Genomic DNA, 24,421 nt, shown 5'->3' on the forward strand with positions numbered 1-24,421 from the left:
GCAGTGCAGCGCAGAGGGAAGGTTAATGTTTCTCTCCAAGGGCCGCTGTTGGCGTTCTTATCTCCTGATGTGCACTGTAAACCTTCCAGGCAGATCTGTGTGCTCCCAGCACCTTGGCAAATTCTGTAAATCCCACCCACCCAATAGGGGAAAGATAAAGAACCCATCTCTACCCATTTAATTCCTAATCACAGAAAATGCCAAGAAAAACAGAAATATAAATCCCCCCAGGCCTTAGAAAGGAAAAACAAAATGTAAGAAAAGTTCAAGCCAAGAAAACACATAGACACCTGGGGCTTGAACCAATTGCAGCCTTGGCCATTTTCTACCTCTTAAAATTGTGACACAGAGTAACTCCCTCATTTTATTTGGGTAAAAATACCCCACACTCAACAAATTACAGGAACACTTTTTACATGTGGCAAATACTACTTCACAATATTGAAAAGAACATTTTACTTGCCCCTTATTACCACTATTTCATGGATGAAAAAAATTGAGATTCAGAGAAATAAAACAGCTAAAGATTATACAGCAAGAGCCCCGACCTACCATCTTGGAGAATATATTTCCATAAGTTTGGTCCACACAGACTATCTCTATCAAAAGAGAACCTAGAAAAAAATAAATATTTTTATATTCAGTCCCTAAAAATAGCCAATCAAGATGAGAAAGAAATCAACTGAAGTTTTATAAATGATATTAATCTAAAAATAGAGCTCACATAGAACTGATTGAATTCAGACAGCTGATATATCATGAAATTTGTGAAAATAGAAATTTATGTGAGCTATAAATTAGTTGATAAATGGTGGCTGACTCTGCAGATCAACATAATGGCTTTCTGGTCTTTTTAACAATTCACTTTTTTTTCTTGCTAGAAAGCATATCACACAAAAGTGAAAATCAGTAAGTGTTATAAAGAAACATATGTTTTATAAAGAAATACTAACTATGCTTAGAGAAGAAACAAAGATAATATTTTCTGAAATATTAGAAATACCTGCTGCATTGTAACTATTTACTCAGCGGGAAGATGAGCAAAGACAGACATGTTACTATAACTTTAAAAATAAAGAGCACTTAAAAATAAGTGGATAAATAAGCGATGACACTGTCTCCCAGGGTCACTGAAAATTTTACCAAAACCAACAATAATGGTCCCAAAAATTAGATGTCAGAGACTGGGACCATCAGGTGAGTCTCATCTCTCTGGGCTTTACTTTCCTCATTTTAAGGTAAGAGTGTTAGAATGGATGGCCATCACCAGCAAAAAACAACAGTGAAACAAAACATCCCCCCCCCCCCGAGAATAGCGAAGGAGGAAACCTAGATACATTTTCTAGTGAATATTTGTAATTATCCAGTTATAATCATGATCTATTTTAAGAAATCGCAATACTTAAGCCTCCAGACACACAAAGTGAATAAAGCAGAAAATAATTATCTATATTAATAAAAAATTCATGGTGTGATTCTTTTAAATGTCAATATTCCATGGTATAATTACAAAATGATTTAATTAGAGAAAAAGGAAAAAGAATCTATTAATTTTTTTTTTTATTTTTTCAACCAGTTAATATGAGGGTACATATGAGTGGTTACATTGAATCTGCCAAGTTTTAGTACCAAAGCAATTACATAGAATAAGACACTTCATACCAGTATTAATAGGTAACAATTATCTTTGTTTTCATAGACATATTTACAAAAATAAGCAGCACTCACCTGTCTAGAGTCACTGAGGAAGAGTGCAGTCTTAACAGAGAGGTGGGTATGAGTCACTTCTAGGCTTGTGAGTCTCTTTTCCTAAAGCCTTTGTTTGGGAATGATTAAAGATTACATTACTTGGACATAACATTGGGGATTGCACAATCAACTCTAATCTATGAACACAAATAGTTTTATTAATACAAATTTAGCCTCAATCTTTGAAATGTCTGCATATCTGGAAGGCATGGCCCTAAAGCTTCATTAGAGTGTAATTACCTTATTTCATTTGATTAGTTTGTCCCACAATTACCCATTAATAAATATAATAGCAATGAGCCCATTTTATAAGGTGAGATGGGGAGGTTTTTTTTTTTTTTTTTTTTTTTTTTTTTTTTTTTTATTGTTGGGGATTCATTGAGGGTACAATAAGCCAGTTACACTGATTGCAATTGTTAGGTAAAGTCCCTCTTGCAATCATGTCTTGCCCCCATAAAATGTGACACACACTAAGGCCCCACCCTCCTCCCTCCATCCTTCTTTCTGCTTCCCCCCCCATAACCTTAATTGTCATTAATTGTCCTCATATCAAGATTGAGTACATAGGATTCATGCTTCTCCATTTTTGTGATGCTTTACTAAGAATAATGTCTTCCACTTCCATCCAGGTTAATACGAAGGATGTAAAGTCTCTATTTTTTTTAATGGCTGAATAGTATTCCATGGTATACATATACCACAGCTTGTTAATCCATTCCTGGGTTGGTGGGCATTTAGGCTGTTTCCACATTTTGGCAATGGTAAATTGAGCTGCAATAAACAGTCTAGTACAAGTGTCCTTATGATAAAAGGATTTTTTTCCTTCTGGGTAGATGCCCAGTAATGGGATTGCAGGATCGAATGGGAGGTCTAGGTTGAGTGCTTTGAGGTTTCTCCATACTTCCTTCCAGAAAGGTTGTACTAGTTTGCAGTCCCACCAGCAGTGTAAAAGTGTTCCCTTCTCTCCACATCCACGCCAGCATCTGCAGTTTTGAGATTTTGTGATGTGGGCCATTCTCACTGGGGTTAGATGATATCTCAGGGTTGTTTTGATTTGCATTTCTCTAATATATAGAGATGATGAACATTTTTTCATGTGTTTGTTAGCCATTCGTCTGTCGTCTTTAGAGAAAGTTCTATTCATGTCTCTTGCCCATTGATATAAGGGATTGTTGGCTTTTTTCATGTGGATTAATTTGAGTTCTCTATAGATCCTGGTTATCAAGCTTTTGTCTGATTGAAAATATGCAAATATCCTTTCCCATTGTATAGGTTGTCTCTTTGCTTTGGTTATTGTCTCCTTAGCTGTACAGAAGCTTTTCAGTTTAATGAAGTCCCATTTGTTTATTTTTGTTGTTGTTGCCATTGTCATGGCAGTCTTCTTCATGAAGTCTTCCCCCAGGCCAATATCTTCCAGTGTTTTTCCTATGCTTTCTTTGAGGATTTTTATTGTTTCATGCCTTAAATTTAAGTCCTTTATCCATCTTGAATCAATTTTTGTGAGTGGGGAAAGGTGTGGGTCCAGTTTCAGTCTTTTACATGTAGACATCCAGTTCTCCCAACACCATTTATTGAATAGGGAGTCTTTCCCCCAAGGTAAGTTCTTGTTTGGTTTATCAAAGATTAGGTGGTTGTAAGATGTTAGTTTCATTTCTTGGTGTTCAATTCGATTCCAAGTGTCTATGTCTCTGTTTTTGTGCCAGTACCATGCTGTCTTGAGCACTATGGCTTTGTAGTACAGAGTAAAATCTGGTATGCTGATGCCCCCAGCTTTATTTTTGTTACTAAGAACTCCCTTAGCTATACGGGGTTTTTTCCGGTTCCATACAAAACGCAGAATCATTTTTTCCAAATCTTGAAAGTACGATGTAGGTACTTTGATAGGAATGGCATTGAATAGGTAGATTGCTTTGGGAAGTATAGACATTTTAACAATGTTGATTCTTCCCATCCATGAGCATGGTATGTTCTTCCATTTGTTAATATCCTCTGCTATTTCCTTTCTGAGGATTTCATAGTTTTCTTTATACAGGTCCTTCACCTCCTTCGTTAGGTATATTCCTAGGTATTTCATTTTCTTTGAAACTATGGTGAAGGGAGTTGTGTCCTTAATTAGCTTCTCATCTTGACTGTTATTTGTGTATACAAAGGCTACTGACTTGTGGACATTGATTTTATATCCTGAAACATTACTGTATTTTCTGATGACTTCTAGGAGTCTTGTGGTTGAGTCTTTGGGGTTCTCTAAGTATAAGATCATGTCGTCAGCAAAGAGGGAGAGTTTGACCTCCTCTGCTCCCATTTGGATTCCCTTTATTTCCTTGTCTTGCCTAATTGTATTGGCTAGAACTTCCAGCACTATGTTGAATAGTAAAGGTGACAGAGGACAACCTTGTCTGGTTCCAGTTCTAAGAGGAAAAGCTTTCAGTTTTACTCCATTCAGTAAAATATTGGCTGTGGGTTTGTCATAGATAGCTTCAATCAGTTTTAGAAATGTGCCACCTATGCCTATACTCTTCAGTGTTCTAATTAGAAAAGGATGCTGGATTTTATCAAATGCTTTTTCTGCATCTATTGAGAGGATCATGTGATCTTTATTTTTGCCTCTGTTAATATGGTGGATAACGTTTATGGACTTGCGTATGTTAAACCAGCCTTGCATCCCTGGGATGAAGCCTATGTGATCATGATGAATGACTTTTTTGATGATAAGCTGTAATCTATTGGCTAGGATTTTGTTGAGAATTTTTCCATCTATATTCATGAGTGAGATTGGTCTGAAATTTTCCTTTTTGCTTGGGTCTTTTCCTGGTTTTGGTATCAGGGTGATGTTTGCTTCATAGAATGTGTTGGGGAAGATTCCTTCTTCCTCAATTTTTTGGAATAATTTCTGCAGTACAGGAATAAGCTCTTCCTTGAAGGTTTGATAGAATTCTGGTGTGAAGCCATCTGGACCAGGGCATTTTTTAGTTGGAAGCTTTTTTATTGTTTCTTTGATCTCAGTGCTTGAAATTGGTCTGTTCAGGAGGTCTATTTCTTCCTGGCTAAGTCTAGGGAGAGGGTGTGATTCCAAATATTGATCCATTTCCTTCACATTGTCAAATTTCTGGGCATAGAGTTTCTGGTAGTATTCAGAGATGATCTCTTGTATCTCTGTGGGATCAGTTGTTATTTCCCCTTTATCGTTTCTGATTGAGGTTATTAGAGATTTTACTTTTCTATTTCTAGTTAGTCTGGCCAATGGTTTATCTATTTTATTTATTTTTTCAAAAAACCAACTCCTTGTTTCATTAATTTTCTGAATGATTCTTTTGTTTTCAATTTCATTGATCTCTGATTTGATTTTGGATATTTCTTTTCTTCTACTGGGTTTAGGCTTAGATTGTTCTTCTTTTTCCAATTCCATAAGATCTCTTGTGAGATTGTTGATGTGCTCTCTTTCTGTTTTTCGAATGTAGGCATCTAAAGCGATGAATTTTCCTCTCAAAACTGCTTTTGCAGTATCCCACAGGTTTTGGTAGCTTGTGTCTTCATTGTTGTTATGCTCAAGGAAGTTAATGATTTCCTGTTTTATTTCTTCCTTCACCCATCTGTTATTCAACAGAAGATTGTTTAATTTCCATGCCTTTGGGTGGGGTTGAGCATTTTTGTTAGAGTTGAGTTCCATCTTTAGTGCCTTATGGTCTGAAAAGATACAAGGTAAAATTTCAATTCTTTTGATTCTGTTGATATTTGTTTTGTGTCCCAGGATATGATCAATTTTGGAGAATGTTCCATGGGGTGATGAGAAGAATGTATATTCTTTATCTTTGGGGTGGAGTGTTCTATATACGTCTATCAAGCATAGTTGGTCTAGGGTCTCATTTAAATCTCTTACATCTTTGTTTAATTTCTGTTTAGAGGATCTGTCCAGCTCTGTAAGAGGTGTGTTAAAGTCCCCTGTTATGATGATATTATCAGATATCATATTGCTCAGACTGAGTAAGGTCTGCTTCAAGAATCTGGGAGCATTTAAATTGGGTGCATAAATATTTAGAATTGAAATGTCTTCTTGTTGTAGTTTTCCCTTGACCAATATAAAGTGACCATCTTTGTCTTTTTTGACTTTAGTTGCTTTAAATCCACATGTATCTGAAAATAAGATTGCAACTCCTCTTTTCTTCTGAATTCCATTTGCCTGAAAAATTGTCTTCCAACCCTTGACTCGGAGCTTTAATTTGTCTTTTGAAGCCAGGTGTGTTTCTTGCAGACAGCAAATGGATGGCTTGTGTTTTTTAATCCAGTCAGCCAATCTATGTCTCTTCAGTGGGGAATTCAAGCCATTAACATTTATTGAGATAATGGATAAGTGTGGTAGTATTCTATTCGTCTTATTTGGTGAGAGTCCATTGCTTAGTTTTATCTTTTGCATCAGTGTGGAGGTTAGGTTCTGTCCTTTGATTTCTGAGTTCTTACTTTGCTGCTGATCCATTGTGGTGGTCAGTGTGCAGAACAGGTTGAAGTATTTCCTGTAGAGCTGGTCTTGTTGTGGCAAATTTCCTCAATGTTTGTATATCCGTAAATGATTTGATTTCTCCGTCAATTTTGAAGCTTAGCTTAGCAGGGTACAGAATTCTGGGCTGAAAATTGTTCTGTTTAAGTAGATTAAAGGTAGATGACCATTGTCTTCTTGCTTGGAAAGTTTCATTAGAGAAGTCTGTGGTAACTCTGATGGATTTGCCCCTGTAGGTCAACTGGCGCTTACTCCTGGCAGCTTGCAGAATCTTTTCTTTTGTCTTGACTTTGGACAGGTTCATCACAATGTGTCTTGGAGAAGCTCGGTTAGAGTTGAGGTGACCCGGGGTCCGATATCCCTCTGAAAGCAGTGTGTCAGAATCTTTGGTGATGTTTGGGAAATTTTCTTTTATAATATTCTCTAGTATGGCTTCCATTCCTCTGGGGCATTCTTCTTCCCCTTCTGGAATTCCTATAACTCGTATGTTGGAACGCTTCATAAAGTCCCATAATTCTGACAGTGAACGTTCTGCTTTCTCTCTCTTCTTTTCTGCCTCTTTTACTGTCTGAGTTATCTCAAGAACTTTGTCTTCTACCTCTGAAATTCTTTCTTCTGCATGGTCTAACCTGTTGCTGATACTTTCCATTGCATCTTTAAGTTCCCTAATTGACTGTTTCAGTTCCTTCAGGTCTGCTATATCCTTTTTATATTCTTCATATCGTTCATCTCTTATTTGATTCTGTTTTTGGATTTCCTTTTGGTTATTTTCCACTTTATTAGCAGTTTCCTTCATTGTTTCCATCATTTCTTTCATTGTTTTCAACATGTGTATTCTAAATTCCCTTTCTGTCATTCGTAACATTTCTATACTGGTGGAATCATCTGCAGTAGCTACCTCATGGTCCCTTGGTGGGGTTGTTCTAGACTGGTTCTTCATGTTACCTGGAGTTTTCTGCTGATTCTTCCTCATGAGTGATTTCTTTTATCTGTTTGCTTGCCCTAATTTTCCTTTCACTTCCTCTTGCTCTTTAAGTTCTTGTGCCTGTGGACTAAAGGTTACAGGACCAGAAGGGTGAGAAGGTTGAAGAGCAAAAAAAAAGGGGATGAAAGAAAGGAGGACCGAGTGATAAGAAAAAAAGAAAGATAGAGAAAGGAGAGGGGGTGGGTATAAGGAATATTGACAAAAAGAAGAGAGGCACAGAAAGAGGGAAACAGGGCAATATAGGTGTACAGTAGGGTACTTTGACACAACCTTAAAAAACCCCACCTTCTGGGGGTGCCCAGTTGCGTGGTTCCCTTGAGGTCAGCAGCTCTTTGCTAACCTGATCAGACACAGTACCCCACCTCCACCAAGTAGAGAGGAAAGACAAAAATGCTATAAATCAAACCAAAAGAAGCAAACAGAAAACTTTACAGGGATAAAATTGGGTGAAAAACCAAATTATATCGGTAGAAACACTAGCAAAAATGAAGTTGAAGTTATTAAAAAAAGCAGCAATGGGAAATTATAATTAAACTAGGAAAATTGAGAAAGAAAAAGGGATCTGTGTGGAAAAGATTGAAATTAAAAAAACAAAAGAATATCAGCAACGTCAAAATAAACAAACAAAAAAAACAACCAAGCAAAAAAAGAAAGAAAAAAATACACAACCAAAAACAAAGCAGTTTGTATATGTTATTGAATATTGTCTGGGCAACACGTGGTCTTCTGGGGTATGAGATGTTAGTCACAGATCAGATACGACTGGAGGCTGCTGATTACTCAAACCCCATCAGGTAGACACCCTGAATCTCTCTTCGGCCTACTTAAAAGGCACTTCGAAGTTGTAAACTTGTTGAGCAGAAGCTTTCCCAGCTTTCTTGCTGGAATCGCTGCTGAAGTGGCTATCCACTTACTCAGTGTGCCAAAACCGGTCTCACTCTGCCCCTGAGGGTTAGGGCTGCAAGGCGGCTCAGACCCCACCCTTAGGCTACTTGGTTGCTGGGTTACCAGCTCCCACCCGTTTCTAGCTCTGCGACCCTGAGGGCGGAGCTTGCCGGGGCAGATCGCTGACAATGGATCCGTGTGACCCACCGCCAAACACTATTAGCTCCGTCTGGCTCAGCGGCTCAGACTGGGGCCCTAGACAACGGCCAAAGTTCTCGCACTCCCGCTCAGGCCTTCCCCAAGGCAGTTCAACTCAGTGCCAAGTCCAGGGACATCAAAACAGTTCACAGGTAAGGCCTTACTGGTTTGCAGTCTCGCTGCTACTGAACTTACAGTTGTGGGCGGGTTTAGACGGATTGAACACACGCTACCACTTGCCGGTTTTCCACAGATTTAGTCCTCCTCTTGGGGTCCAGAAGTCTCTCGCTGACTCCCTGTATCCTCATAGGAGTGATGATAGGCAGTTCCCACCAGCCAGAGACGCCTGGAGTCCTATCTCCCCAGACTCACGGTGCCCAGATGCAAGGAAGCTGTTACTCGGCTGCCATCTTGCTCCGCCTCCTTTTTTTTTTTTTTTTTTTTAAGGGTGAGACAGACTCTAGTGCCCTGGAATCACAGCTCGTAACAACCTCAAATTCCTGGGCTTAAGCGATTCTCTTACCTCAGCCTTCCAAGTAGCTGGGACTACAGGTGCCCGCCACAATGCCTGGCTATTTTTTGGTTGCAGTTGTCATTGTTGGTTAGCTGGCCCAGGCTGGGCTGGAACTGGCCAGCCTTGGTGCATGTGGCCGGGGCCATAACCACTGTCCTAAGGGTGCCAAGCTGGGGAGGTGATTTTTTTAACCTTATCTAGACAAATTCCTAATTAAGCTTTGTTGCAATCACTAAGTTCTGTGCTTAATTGTCACTGTTGCTGGTTTAAAGCCTGAGTGATGGCAAAAGGGACACCGTCCTTCAAGAGTGGTGTCATAAAAACAACAAATTAACTCATGCTCATGTGACCTTTTTCTTCTCCACAAGAACACAGCTATTTGGCATATGTAAGATTGTCATAGTAACGGTGATCACCCTGTTTCATAAGATACAGATTTTTTTTCATACTTAACACCTCCACTATTGCACATTTGTCTTAGAGTTAATGGTTTCTTACAACCACTGTTAGCTGATTTGAGGGGAGGTCATTGTGTTTCAATGTGTGAACTGCATAGCAATTCCTACTGGACAACTTCAGCTCCTCAGTGGTTTAGTCTATAAACTCTTTAAGGGTTATCTGAGGAAGGACCATGAACCCTGACTGTTGTTTGGAAATCTTCCACCAGTACTGACAAGGACTCTTTGACCCTAGGGTAGTCAGGCTCCTGACCCTTGTCTTAGACCCCTCTGCAGCACTTCCTTGTAAAATCCAGTTTTAGAACGAGCGATGCTCAGCCAGCTTAGCCAGGACCCCCATCCTCTACATCTTATCACCCTCAGTATGTAATCAGGTTCTCTGTCCTCTGCCATCCCCCACCAGGGGATCACCTTGGCCTGTCCTCAGCAAGAACCCTGCAGGTCACATTAGCCAGTACCCACTGCTGTTTCCTCTCAGTAATTTCCACTGACCCCCACCCTGCCCTTGACTAGAAATTCCCACTTGCCAGTACTTGTTTGGAATTGAGTCCAGTTCTACATGGAGGCCTCTTTCCTTCTTTTGCAATAATTCCTGGATAAAGTCTGGTTTTAGTGTGTTAACTGTTTTCCAGCTTTGGTGTTTTTTGACAATACCTTCTGGTAAAATAAAAAAATTGTATATTGCACTGCATGTATCAAAAGCTTAGAAAAACATTCCAGAGGCAACAATGGGGAATTATTTGAAGAGCCATGCAGCATCACCCCCATCACACATGGAGGATGTCATGGCACAGAAAACACAGCCAAGGGATGAGAAGGATCTGGGCATCTAACTGTTCATGTATTAACAAGAGGGATAGTCAATTAAAAACAAAATAATAATAGAAACCAAGAAAGATAGCTGATAACACTTAATATAGAAATTAGCCTGAAAGAGCTCTTTCAATAAACATAAAATAAAAATTAAAAAATATAAAAACAGAATGTGTCATAATTTACTGCCATTGTTTTCTTGTGGCTACATAAAACATTAAAATCCTAGCTGCGAGGACACGCGTGGGTTGCGGCTGGAGGCCACCAGCAGCGGGTCAGTGACCTCGCGGGGGAAGGGGGTGACCAGAGCTGGGGGAGGGGGGAGGGGGGAGCGACCTGGCCGCTTTGCTTCCAGTTCAGCCTGTCCCTGAAACTCCTCCTCCTTTTCTTAATTCTTCAATTAAAAATAAAAATATGGATGGTTTATGACCAGCAGCGGCGCCCTGTGAAGCCTGTGCACCTGACCAGCACGACACTGTGGCTGGGGCTCCCCTCCCCTCACTTCCCAGGCCCCCTTCCCCCCTCCCCCACCTCCCGCACTGCAGCTTGGGGTTCCCCTTCCCTCCTCTCCCCTTCCAGCACCCCCCCCCCACTTTGCCTCCTTCTGCGAAGCTGCGTTCCCACATCCGGCCTCCCGACCCCTCCCGTGGTCATCACCTATAGACAGACTTGCCCTCTCCTCTCGGCCAGCAGTTCTCACCTCGGGCTTGAGCATCGCCACCAGTTATCAAGTGCCACTGACCATTTGTCACTCCTAAGAAGGTGCCACCAGTTACTCACTTCCCTAGTTGGGGCGGTCACTTCTTCAGTGCCCCGCCTCTCCGTCTGCGTCCCAGGGTTGTGACCCCCTAATCTCTAGTCCACCAGGAGCATCCCCGAGGGATAGGAAGAGGCGGTGCTGCCTACGGCTGCCAGGCGAGTTTTCCTGGGGCACAAGGCTGTCCCCTTCCTCTGTCCCAGCCTGCCCAGGCCTCAGCACAGAGCCGGCTATGCGCCTGCATGCCCACCTGCTCCACGGACCGCGTCCTCTGTTGCCCACTCCAGTCTCACCGTCCAGCCACGTGGGACTACTGGGTCTCTCTCTGTCTCTCTCTGGGTCTCTCTCTCTCTCTCATTCCTGTGCCTGTATTATTACTGTTCTTTCTGCTTGATATCCCTGCCCCAGACGTGGGCCAAAACCGGTCCACTTCCCCGAAGAATTTAGCCTCAGCATCTGTGCTTCCGCGACATTTGTCCTGCCGGTGACTTAGCACAACTTAGTAAGTCGTCATGGCTGCAGAGCCTTAACTAAGGGGGGAGACGCTGCCAACGAGCTGAAAAGCACAAGCCCGAGCCGGTTTGTCAGCTACCCTGACCCCTCTCTGCCCAGGTCTTCCACACAGATCCAGCTCCCCACTGCCAGTGTGTCCCCACCCCGCCTCCCTCTTTTAGGGGTGATGGGGGAGAGGGCATGAGACTCCCACGGTGGCTTCTGAGTCCCTTTTCCTGGGCTCTGAGCTCGTGCGGATGCTGTCTGTGCTGGACCATGCTGGACAAAACTTTGCAAGGCGGATCCTTCTGATACATCAAACTAACCTTCAACTTAGAACTGAGGGCCTCTTACGCTAGGAGTTGGTTATTTTTTCATGAACTTTCTGTTATCTCAACGTGTGGTCCTTGGTGATTTCTATTGTTTTTGGTGATATAATTTACCTTATCACTTCAGACTAAGTGTTTCTAGACAGATGGTCACAATACCATGCATTCATTATTTCCCCCCAATTTAGGGTCTGTGCTGTCTCCCCCTGGCCACCCACTGCATTCCCCGGGAGATTATACAGTCAGCTGTGGGAGCTCATCCTACTGCTTAGGCTGGACTGTCCTGCTCCCCACAGATGGCAGCCCCAACTCAGGATCAAGTCCTGACCAGCACGTTAACGCCAGTGGATGATTCATTATTCTGGGGAATTTGAGGTCTAGGAAGGTGCCTGAAGAGAAATATTTGAGTTCTGTGTTTGTCACTAATTCACTACATACAGCATAGTGGTATGAATTGGCAAGTTACTGTCTCACTTTAAGGAAGTTTCTTAATGTCTCTGAGTGTCAATTATTGCACTTGTTCACAGAATTACTGTAAGAATCAAATAAGAATGTGCACAAACCATGCCAGCAGTGTCCCTGACACACAGCAAATGCCCAATAAGTAGCTATTATGATTGTAATTATGGAAACCTGGGCAAGTTGCTTTTCTCCTTGGTAATTTCATTTGTCCTCTTCAAAATAGAGAACATAGTTGTGATTTACTGTCATCTGGTAAAAGTTTTAGATAATTTAATATCCATTAAGTATGCTAACAGTCTCAGATAAAAGCTTCTCTATGAAGGGAAAATTTATGCTATTTTTCAGAGAAGCAGTTAGCTATGATATAATGTGAAATATTTGATTTCCTAATACTGTATTAATAAAATTGGTGCCAAATATGTAAGCTTTCTAAATACTCCAATTCATTATTTTAAGTGCCTCTTTATCAAATGGAAACATCTGTGTTGAAACAACTTTGATTCAGTGCCCGTCACAGTGACAGTGGTATTTGTCAGGTCTACAATAAATTTCTTTCCATGCTTGCCTGTATTTGACATGCTCAACAATTAATTAGAGAAGAAAGGAGCTCCTTTAATAAAAATAAAATAACAGACATAGAAAGAGGAGCCTTTGTCACGTTCCAAGAGACTTTCTGATTGCTCTTTATTTTTAAACTTAAGGGCACATATCATGGATTCCCAATTCAAACACCAATTCCTAAATTGAGACCCCATTTGAAACCAGAAATGGCTAAGGTTGCCCAGATTCTTTGGAGCAAGGCATGAGCCTGATTTAGTGGGCCATGCTCTGTAGACACAGAGATGTCACCTTTTCTTACTACCCCAGCCTCAAATGCAAAGAAGATAGGCCAAAAAAATCCCAGAACAGTGTCTAACACATAATAGACATTCAATATACACTTCCAGTGAATGAATAAACTCATTTCTACCCCTTTCCACGTTAGGATATTTGAGATTACAGTTTAGAAGTAGAATCTTTGAGGAGGAAGAGGTCAGCAAGACCCAGACAAGAGGCACAAGGCCCACAGTCACCCTCAGGAAAGAAAGGAGACACAATGGCTGGACACTCAGGCCAATCATCAGGGAAGCTGAGAGGCTAAAGAACAGGGTCTTAAACCACAAGAATTCAAGAAGATTCCTCTGCTTTTTACTTCCCAGGCATGGATTTCCTCCACTGTAGTTAGCAGAGAACTCACAGTTAAGAAGGACGGTGTGCCTGGCCTCTAGGACTGGAGGCTTCCTACCTTCTAGTTGGTCACAGGTGAAAAGGAACCCCAAAGGATAGGGTGGTCAGTGGCAGTAACTAAGGAAAGGAAGGCAGGAACCCCACAGTTGTGGCTAGGGAGAAGAGGACACACACAGATCGCCGAGCCCAGGGAAGCACCCCTGAGGTCTGAGTGTCAGACTGTAACCTGCTACATTGAGCTGCCTCTGGGCCACCCAGAGACCTCAAAGGGAGCAGCTGGGATTAAATAACAACAGCGGCTACTGCTTGTGTGGTGCCTTCTGTGTGCCAGGGACTGTTTGTAGGTAGCTACTGTTAATGTTCCCACTTTACAGATGAGAAAACCAAGGCACCGAGAAAGCAGTGATTAAGTATCTTGCCCAAGATCACATAGCTGGTAAATGGTGGACTCAGGATTTGATCCTAAGTGATCTAGCCCCAAATATTTAACCACCACATTAATTCCTCCTCTGGAAAGAGCAGGTAGCTGAGGGTGCCTCTCAACTTTAACCATCATTATTTACATAAATTCAAGAGCAAGACACAGTTAACATCTTAGCTTAACAAACTTTACCTCCTCAAAATAAAAGTGTTTTGGCAATATTATTATTATTTTAATATTATTTTAAAAAAATACTTCCATGACATGGCAGACCTACCATAAAAATTCAAAAGTAAGTCCAAGAAGCCCAGGAAGAAACTTGAAGGGGCGAGCTGGTAAATTGTAAGCACAGGTCGGCAAAATAGTACCTGTTGACTCAATCCCAGATCACAAGGAGACAGGTCTGCAAGAAGCGTGAGGAGCTGGGTCTCTGCTCAGCTCTGCTAACCCTTAACTACTGGAAGGTTCGTGGTGGTTTGACCTGCCTATTTTATAGTGAGAGGTTGTCAAGCATCCTCTAAAAGTGAGACCCAGTGAGAGGGAGCACGTGTGGCTAAAAGGGCAGAGGAAACGTGATTTGCACAGTTGATTTGGCTGGCAGCCTTTGCAGCCCTGTGCCCAGGCATGCAGGTGAGTGTGCATCAGCTGGTCCTCAATGCTGTGGCAGTAGACAAACAAAATGACAAAAAGTGGGATCTCGAATAGATTCAAAAGCATCACAATTAGCAAAAAAAGCTTTGGCTCGTGAGCCGCTCCTGCCATACCTACATGTGTAGCTCACAGCTGTTCTGGCACCTGCAGTGTCAGGCTCTGGGAAGCAACTCCTTGGCAGCAGCCTGCCCACCATGGTGGCCTCCCAGATGGCCCACCAGCCTTCTGTCTCCCAGTGCCCATGCCCTTGTGTGGTCCCACAGCCCACATTGTGATAGGGTTGGTCTGTATGCCCAGAATGATATGGTCGAAGTGACAGCGTGCCACTTCTGCAATCACCTTACAAAAAACAGTCTGTGGCTCATGCTATTTTACCAGCGTATGTGCTCTGGGGCAGCCAATGACTCTATTGTGAGCATCCCTGAGGAAAGGCCCATGCAGCAAGAAAACAAAGCCCCCTGCCAGCATGAGTGAGTTTTAAAGCAGCTCCTGCAGCCCTGTCAAACCATCAGACACCCTGTCTGCTGCTGAAAGGGAGACCTAGAGCCACCCACCCAAGCTACTCCCAGATTCCCAGCTCTCAGAAACCACAAATGCTTATTGTTGTAAAGTGTATGCTTTCAAATGGTGTGCTAAGTTTCAACAAAGAACTAATGTACCCACTCTGCCTACGACATCTGCCAGCTTGGCCTGTTCTGTTTCTTCTGCTCTGCAGAGGGACTCAGGTAATAGTTCCAACCAAAATTACATTGGAAAGACCAATCCTGTCACCACATGAACACAGTTACAGGATATCGAAGCAAACCCTTGAGGACTATCATTTTTAGACTCAAATATGAGAGTAAAATGCTGTGTCCATGAGGCCCAGCCAACTTCAGAATCCTTACCTTTCAGACACTCCAGACCAATCAGGAGCTTCTAGGCATACAGCTACTATTAGGGGTGGCAGCCTGGGAACAGGACTGAGCAGAAGCCGAGAAACCCTTTGTCTCTTGAGGTCTTATTCTGGCCTACAAGGCACTATTTCTGTGCATCCCTCATGCCCCATGGGTCATGCTATCAAGCTTTTAGAGCTCTGAGGATGTTTTATTAGAGTATCTTTTTTAGCTTGATCTGGGGAAGCCAGTCATCTGACATGACAATAATGATCTGAGTCATTGCTGACTGCTGGCTCCACTTCCACCTTTGATGGACTTTTTGGCCTTGGCAATACAATGATCTTAAGTCAGTAAATAATTGTAGCAATGATTATTCAGGGGAGGGGGGAGGATGGGCAGAGGGAGGGTAATTGGTGGGACCACACCTACAGTGCATCTTATAAGGGTACATGTGAAACTTAGTAAACATAGAATATAAATGTCTTAACACAATAACTAAGAAAATGCCAGGAAGGCTATGTTAACCAGTGTGATGAAAATATGTCAAATAGTATTTAAAACCAGTGTATGGTGCCCCATGATTGCATTAATGTACACAGCTATGATTTAAAAATAAATAAAAAAGAATCAATTCTAAGTTGAGTCAGGGCATCAGGTTGATGGTGACTGTGTGTGAGGAACACAAAGCCTGAGACCCATATGATAGGACAGTAAGGGGCCTGAGCTCCAGAGCTGAGACTTGCAGGTTTCACTGGGCATCAGGACTCCCAAGAGGTTTGTTGAAACAGTCTGCTTGTCCCCACTCTGAAAGCATTTGATTCTGAAGTTGGCTCTAACAATCTGCACCTGTAACAAGCTCTCAGGCCGTAATGGCCACACACTGAAAAGCACTTCTCTGAGGATTAGATTTAGGGTCACAAGCCCCAGGGTGCTCAGCAGTCAGGCAGTGACATGACAAGTTGGGTGTAACCTTAGAGAGTGGTGAGACCGGTGGCCATCCTTGAAGTGTATCCATGATTTACTTTTAAAGACAGTGCAAGAAGGCAGATGTCTGGGACCCTGGCTGAAGGGTCCCTGTGCCATCGTTCACTCTAACTGCTCCAAAAGCATCCTTTGAAAAAACATAGAAATCAATCTCATAATTAAAGTTCTTTAACTTGGGCTCCACCTCCCTTTTGTAGAGAAGTTGTAGGTCACTAATTATTATGGAATTAATTACCTAATACTCATTGTAAACCAGGTGAAATTGCCCATTGGGAAATGCAATGCAAGCACACTGTGGGTTGGAAATGGTTGTTCCTCCCCAAAACCCATGCAGGGCCAGGACCAGTACAGTGAAGTCAGAGGGGGCCATTCAAGAGGTGGGCCCTTATTGTAGAAGCCTGTTAGCTCTCAAAACCCCAGCCCCCCACCCCTGGGTAGATTCCAAGAAACAGCTTCAGAACTAGAAAGCACAGAGGGTCCCCAAGTTCCCGAAACCCCTCTAGTTCCCAGTGAACAAACAATAGTAAACACTTACTCAAGCTGTGTTTCTCAAGCTATAGTTCCCAGTGAACAAACAATAGTAGAAACTTAGTCAAGCTGTGTTTCTCAAGCTTGAGAAACCCCGCTTGTAACCCCGCCCTGAGCTAACTGCAGTATTCCACTTCTATACTAGGTTGCTTGCCATGTGGCACAAAAAAAGTATAAAAATCAACCTGTCCTCCACTTTAGGGCCGCCTGCCTTTGGGAGCAGTGGTCCTCTGTACAGGAGTGATAAAAATCACCATCTGGTTTTACCAAAGTGGGGTCCAAGTCTATCTTTACAGGCTGCCACGGATACAACATTTGGAGGCCCCAGCGAGATCCTTGCCCTCGAACCCCTACCTGGGCCCACGGTGGGCTGACAGCTCCAAGGGAAGGCCTTGGAGAGACATTCTTCTTCCCCAGAGCCCTCAGACACATGGATTTGGGGCACAGGTTCCAAATTTTCTGTTCTGGGTGACTCAACTATGGCACCCTGGGTAAGTCTGTCTGGATCTCTAGAGAATTTGGGGGAACTTGACTAGCTGGATGCAGCTGAAAGTTGATTCCTGAGACAGAAGAGAGATGTCTATCTGTCTCCTCAGGTTGTCAGTTTTCTGTGTCATTGTTTTTGTTCGTCTTTGTCTGTCAGTGTCCGCTTTATAATTTGTTTGCAATGGTAGAGGGACCATCCACCCCACTAACTCTTTTAGTATGTCTCCTTAATAATTTTTCTGATTTCAGCCATCATGCCCAAAGCTACGGTGAGAAAGTGAAACTGGGCACTCTGCACACCCTGTGTGAATTGGAGTGGCCCTCTTTCAATTCTGGCTAGCCCCCCATTGGCTCTTTTAACCTCTCTCTTCTTTCCAATATTTGGACCATTGTTTATGGTGAGCCTGGCCACCCTGACCAGATCCCCTACATCAGTGTTTGGATTGACATCACCTCCAAAGGGCTGGCTTACACCCCAAAGTGCAGCAATCATTTAACCCCTTCTCTTGTCCTTTTGGCCTCCCCACCAGGTCCATCAAAACCGTGCTGCTCCAAGACCCAGACCCAAAAAGCAGAAGGACAGGGGTCTGGGACTCCTGTATTGCCCCCTCCCCCCGAAGACCCTGTCCTGGATCTTCCCCTCCAGCCCCATTCTTTGTACCCACCTCCATAGAACCCCACCCAGAGGCACCAGCACCTTTGGCTCCCCCAGCGCTGCAGACCCAGGGAGCTACGGGGGAGCTTCACAGACCTGGGGAGGAACCACATACCAGCCCCCCCAGCCCAGATTCCACTTCTACCCTGAGTCCCCTGGGAGCAGAACACTCTCCTCCAGCAGCTCCCATTTTACCTTTGCGCCAATTAGCCCCCACCCCGGTCTCAGGGGGACAGCTATTCATGATATATGTTCCCTTTCCACCAGTGATTTGTACAATTGGAAAACCAACCTCCCCCCCTTTTTTTTTGGAAAAACCACAAGGACTAATCTCTCTTCTTGAAACTATCTTTTTCATCCACCAATTCACTTGGGATAACTGTCAGCAACTCCTCCAGGTTCTGTTAACTTCTGAAGAGCCTGAGCTTATCCTGAGGGCAGCCCAGAAAGCTGTTGAAGGACCAGATGGGCAGCCCACCACCAATGTGGCTCTCCTCGGGGCTTGATTCCCAAGTGACTGACACCCATGGGACCCTAACTCTGATGAAGGTAGAAGAGCTCTCCTTGAGTACCGCCAAATTCTAATGAAAGGCCTCCCGGCAGCTGCTAAGAAGCCAACCAATTTATCTAAGGTTAGTGAAATCATACAGGGACCCACAGAAAGCCCTGCAGCTTTCTTAGAATGGCTATTAGAGGCCTATAGAACTTATACTCCCATTAATCTGGAGGCCTCTGAAAATTGGCGGGCTATAAATGTAGCCTACATTGCACAGTCAGCCCCTGATATCAGGAGAAAGTTGCAGAAACTTGAGGGTTTTGAAGGGAAAAATCTCAGTGAGTTGGTGGAGGTAGCTCTGCAGGTCTTTAACAACCGGGAGTCCATGGACGTGGCCACCACAAAATGGACAACCAAAGTCATTATAGCCACCCTCCAGGAGCACCCCCGAGCCCAAGGAACTCCACAAGGCAGGGGATCTAGACTCCCCCTAAAGCCAAATCAATGCTCCTATTGTAAAAAAATGGGACACTGGAAAAATTAATCCCCTGGAGGGCAGCTAAGGCACGGACACAGACACTGGCTAAAATCCTCATTGGGAAGATGTCGATTGAGGGAGTTGGGGCTCCTTCCCCTTAGGCCCCTAAAAGCCCATGATAACCTTACAAGTCGGGGGCCACCCTGTGGACTTCCTAATAGACACAGGTGCAACATTTTCAGTTTTAAAGAAATCTCAAGGACCCATCATGAAGCAAAGGGTGACAATCGTGGGCGCCACCAGAGAACCCCAGGCAGAGTCCCCTGGACCACAGCCTGCATAACTGACCTGGGTAGGGGCACTATCACCCACTCCTTTTTGGTCATGCCGGACTGCACATACCCCTTGTTGGCGTGAGACCTGCTGCAAAAACTCCGTGCCACTGTCTCCTTTGGACCAGCTGGAGCCATCCTGATGGTACCTGATAGCCCTGCCCATATCCTATTTTTCACCCCTCTTGGGAACTCAACTCCTGTTGAGTTCTTCAAAGGACTCAACAGGATTCCAACTCAGGAAGAGCATCTCCATGTTTAGAGGTCACTAATCCCGCAGGTATGGGCTGAGGACAATCCCCTAGGACTGGCAAGCCACCAACCACCAGTGGTGGTGCAGGTCTCTAGTGGAGCCACCCCAATCGGAGTCCACCAATACCCCCTATCCTGGGAAGCCAGAACGGGCATTGCAGTGCACATAACCCAACTCTGAGAAGCGGGCATACTAGTCCCTTGCAAATCGGCCGGGAACACTCCACTCCTCCCCATTAAAAAGCCTAGTACAAATGACCTGTCTAGGACCTAAGGGAGGTGAACACCCAAACAGACAAGATCCACCCTGTCCTGAACCCCTACACCTTGCTCAGCCTAATCCCCCCTTCTAGGACTTGGTATTCAGTTCTCGACTTGAAAGATGCTTTCTTCACAATTCCACTCTCTCCTGCTAATCAACCTATTTTTGCTTTCGAGTGAGTGGACCCAGAGAGCGGGCAAACCAGACAGCTGACTTGGACCCGCCTACCCCAGGGCTTCAAAAACTCCCCCACCTTATTTGATGGAGCCCTGAGTAAAGACCTCCTCCTGTTTCGGGATGCTCATCAGTGTGTCTCCCTTTTGCAATATGTCGATGATCTCCTGTTAGCTGCTGAGACGGAGCCAGAGGGTGAGCATGCCACTATCAATCTCCTCTGAGAGCTGGAGAGACTGGGATACTGTGTCTCTGCCAAAAAGGCACAGCTGTGTACCACAGTGGCAACTTACCTGGGGTATGAACTACAAGGAGGCCAACGTGCCCTTTACAAGAGCAGGATCAAAGCCATCCTCCATATCCCTCCACGGGCTACCAAGAGGCAAGTACGCGAATTCCTGGGGGTGGTTGGATACTGTCGTTTGTGGATCCTGGGCTTTGCAGAAATAGCCAAACCCCTATACGCCAGCACAGGGGGAGGCAACAAGCCCCTCAAATGGGGACAGGCTGAACAGGACACCTTCAATCAGTTCAAACATGCCCTTGCTTGTGCACCTGCCCTAGCCCTGCCCGACATCACCAAGCCCTTCCAACTCTTCATAGCCAAGACCAAGGGCATGGCAAAGAGAGTCCCTACCCAGACCCTAGGCCCCTGGAAGACACCTGTTGCCTACCTCTCCAAGCGTCTAGATCCAGTCGCCTCTGGATGACTGGGTTGTATGCGGGCTGTCGTCGCTATGGCTGTACTAGTCAGAGAAGCAAAGAAACTAACCCTGGGACAGGACCTGCAGGTCATCGGGGGCCACACCATGAAAACTCTCCTCCATAGTCCCTCTGACCAATGGATCTCCAACTCCCATGTCACTCAGTACCAGGTATTGCTTCTTGACCCACCCTGAGTAATATTTCTCTAGACAGCCATCTTAAACCCAGCCACCCTCCAGCTGGACAACGACCTGGCACAGCCCATTCATGATTGCTTGGACACACTGGATACCCTTTCCTGCCTGCGACTGGACTTAAAAGACACACCCCTCCAGACGCCCGATTTTGACCTTTTCCCAGACGGCAGCAGCTACATCCATGAAGGTAAACTTGTAGTTGGGGCAGCAGTTACCTCTCTCATGGAGGTCCTTTGGGAGCAGGCGTTGGGCCATGGGACTTCAGCTCAAAGGGCAGAGCTTATCGCCCTCACACAACACTTGCAATTAGCTGAGAGAAAAGCGGCCAACATATACACAGACAGCCAGTATGCGTTTGCCACCACCCATGTCCATGGAGCCCTGTATAAAGAAAGAGGACTCCTAACTTCTAGTGGAAAAACATCAAAAACAGAGATCCTGGCCCTACTGGAAGCTATCTGTCTGCCAAAACAACTCGCCATCATTCATTGCCATGGACACCAAAGAACAGACTCCTCCATCACAAGGGGAAATACACTGGCTGATCAAATGGCCAAGGCAGCTGCCCTAAGACCAGTGGGGCCCACCCACATTCTTCCAGTCTTACCAGACTGCCTACTGCCACCATCATCAGTCTACTCGGAAAAGACCAAGAAGAAAGTAAACGCCTGGGTTGCCTAACAGGTCCCCGAGACTGGCTCATCTGCCCAGATGGATGCCCCTTCCTCCTAGAGATGTTAGAACGACAACTCGTTAACCAACTACACCAGGGAACCCACCTTGGAGCCACAAAACTCAGCCAAATCATCTCCAAACACCTGTACTTTCCCCATCTCTGCAAATGGAATAAGGACGCAGCTTCCAGATGTCTCCCATAAAGTAAGGTAAATGCAACCTGGGTGCCTCACCACATGGGGTTGTGCCTCCGGGGCACCAATCCAGGGGAGCACTGGGAACTCGACTTCGCTGAAATCAAGCCAGGGTGATATGGATATAAATATCTCTTAGTCTTAATTGATACCTTGTCAGGATGGCCAGAAGCGTTGCCTTGTAAAAAAGAAACAGCCTTAACAGTAACAAAACACCTTCTCACTGACATTATTCCCTGATTTGGATTGCCTCTCATCCTGGGGTTCGACAATGGCCCGATGTTCATTGCCCAGGTCTCTAAAAACCTGGCAACTGCATTATACATTACTTGGAAGTTACATTGTACTTATAGAGCCCAAAGTTCAGGACAGGTAGAAAGAACGAATAGAACATTAAAGGAAACCTTAACCAAATTACATATAGAAACTGGTGGTAACTGGGTAGACCTCCTCCCTTTGCCCTTTTATGGGCCCAATGCACCCCCTACTTCCAAGGTTTAATACCCTTTTAAATAATCCATGCAACCCCGCCTCCTATAATCCCCAGACTAACTGATGAGCTGTTAGCCCCCATCCATATCCATAAACTTTTGAGCTCATTACAGGCCCTGCAGAACTACACATGGACCTCCAAGATGCAATTCAGCCAACCATGTCTGAGCCCACCAGCACCACACCACTAGAGCAACTTCACAACCTTCAACCTGGAGATTGGGCTTGGGTAAAGAAACATAACCCAGAAATCTTAGCCCCCTGATGGGAGGGTCCTTACTTAACTACCCCAGCAGCCATAAAGGTCGGAGGGAAGAAGCCGTGGCTCCACTACACCCACCCCAAGAAGGCCTCTGAGAACCATATCCCCCAACATGGCACCTGGAGCCCACCGAAGACCCTCTAAAACTTCGACTGTGCAGATCTCCCTCCTCATCTTCAGCAGCCTGCTTCATGCCAGCCAAGGAGCCAGCAGGAGGGGATAATACTACAACCAACAGCGACTCACCCCCCACGATTGGATCCTCTCCCGTACCAAAGATGGCACAAGGTCGCCTGCACTTCAGCAACAAACACCCAACCAGCCTTCTACTTTGACCTCTGTTCCATATTCACCCTGCACCCTGACGACAGGTGGAGAAGAACACCATCAAGGTATGGACGACCTTGGGACTGTATAGGTCAGCGGTCAGCAAAAAAACTCAAAAATATTGATTTCTATATATGCCCTGCAACTGTGTTAGGGTTCTCTTCAGACAAACAATCTTGTGAGGAGGCAGGGGAGTACTATTGTAAGAACTGGGGCTATGAAACTTTAGCATTGTGGGGAATAACCAAAGATCCACAGATAGTATTCCATAGAAATGGTCCAGACACTTGTACCCAAAGTAGAAACTGAAATCCTATCAAGCTATTTATAAAAGACTGGTGGAAAGAAAAATGGAGGACGAGCTTAACATGAGGGATCAGGCTATATGTCAGTGGACAAGACCCTGGTCTTTTGTTTAGCATCCAGAAGCCCCCCGGCCACCTCCTATCAAACCGATAGACCCACATCCTATCCTTAATCCAGAGGCCCCCGAGAGTCCCCCACCAGCCCCAATCCCCCCATCCCAGACCAAACACCATCTCCTGTCCCTGCCACCCCCACTTCTTCATCCCCTATCTTTATACTCTTTTAGATGCCGTGTTTACATTTGCAAATAGCACAAATACCGATCTAACAAATGATTGCTGGCTCTACTTAAACTCAGCCCCACTGTACTACGTAGGAGTAGCTACAAATGCAACCCTTGGGTCTTCCCAACCCAGATATTGAACGCCTCATCAAATGCCTTACAGCAAAACAGCAGCATATGTACATGTGGCTCCACACCCACCTTAACCTTAGGAAATCTACAAGGACGAGGACTGTGTATTACATCCCCAGGATACCCCTTAGAAAACTCCCCTTACCAAGATAACTGCTTAGAGGTCATCAAACTCTCCAACTCCACCCGCCCCCCGGCCCCTTATTATTTAGTAGCCCCCAGAGGAACTTGGTTCACATGTTCCATTGGTTTAATTCCTTGTGTTAATTCCCTAACCTTATATACCACCCCCCAAGTCTGTGTCCTGACCCATATCATCCCTCAAGTCTACATCTATTCTGGAGAAGGGGGACGAGAACATCTCTTCTGCTTACAAAGACAAACTAGAGCCCCCATTTTCATATCCCTACTTGTAGGCATAGGATTAGCAGACACCACAGCCATGAGTGCCATGGCCCTGGCAACTGGGCCCCTTAGCCCAAGTTTCAAAGCACTCACAACTCAAATTGATTCAGATCTCCGAAACCTAGAAACTTCCGTCGCCCACTTAGAAAAATCTTTAAACTCATTAGTGGAGGTAGTTCTCCAAAACAGAACGGGTGTAGATTTACTATTTCTAAGACAAGGGGGACTTTACATGGCCCTAGGGGAAACATGTTGTTTTTATACCAACCACTCTGGACAGCTTAGTCCTAGTCAGAAAAGGTCTGCATGAGCGGGAGGAGCTACAGAAAGAAAACAATAATTGGTATGAAACATTATTTAACTGGTCCCCATGGCTAACCACCCTCTTATCAGTTAAAGCCGAACCATTCCTGCTTCTTCTAATTGGAGTTACATGTAACTCCATCATTTCAACCACCTCATAGCATTCATACAACAAAGACTCC

General features: G+C 44.5%; 1 protein-coding gene and 1 long non-coding RNA gene across 5 annotated transcripts in view; both read right to left on the bottom strand.

The window, feature by feature from the left end:
* The window catches only part of SLC35F4 (solute carrier family 35 member F4), a 286,744-nt gene that overhangs the window by 73,801 nt on the left and 188,522 nt on the right, over positions 1 to 24,421 (bottom strand). The window lies entirely within an intron of this gene.
* LOC128594633 (uncharacterized) overlaps positions 1 to 24,421 on the bottom strand; it is a 29,482-nt gene that overhangs the window by 2,195 nt on the left and 2,866 nt on the right. For 3 of the 4 annotated variants that reach the window (XR_008382616.1, XR_008382617.1, XR_008382618.1), the window contains 2 exons: positions 1,729 to 1,816; positions 553 to 614 (listed from right to left, as the gene is read on the bottom strand). This is a non-coding gene — a long non-coding RNA (uncharacterized LOC128594633). Of the gene's footprint in view, positions 1 to 552; positions 615 to 1,728; positions 1,817 to 15,320; positions 15,336 to 24,421 lie in introns of those variants that run through there. The other variant, XR_008382619.1, reaches the window with a different exon arrangement.

This window comes from Nycticebus coucang, chromosome 9, assembly GCF_027406575.1.
Source record: "Nycticebus coucang isolate mNycCou1 chromosome 9, mNycCou1.pri, whole genome shotgun sequence".
Lineage (NCBI taxonomy): Eukaryota > Metazoa > Chordata > Mammalia > Primates > Lorisidae > Nycticebus > Nycticebus coucang.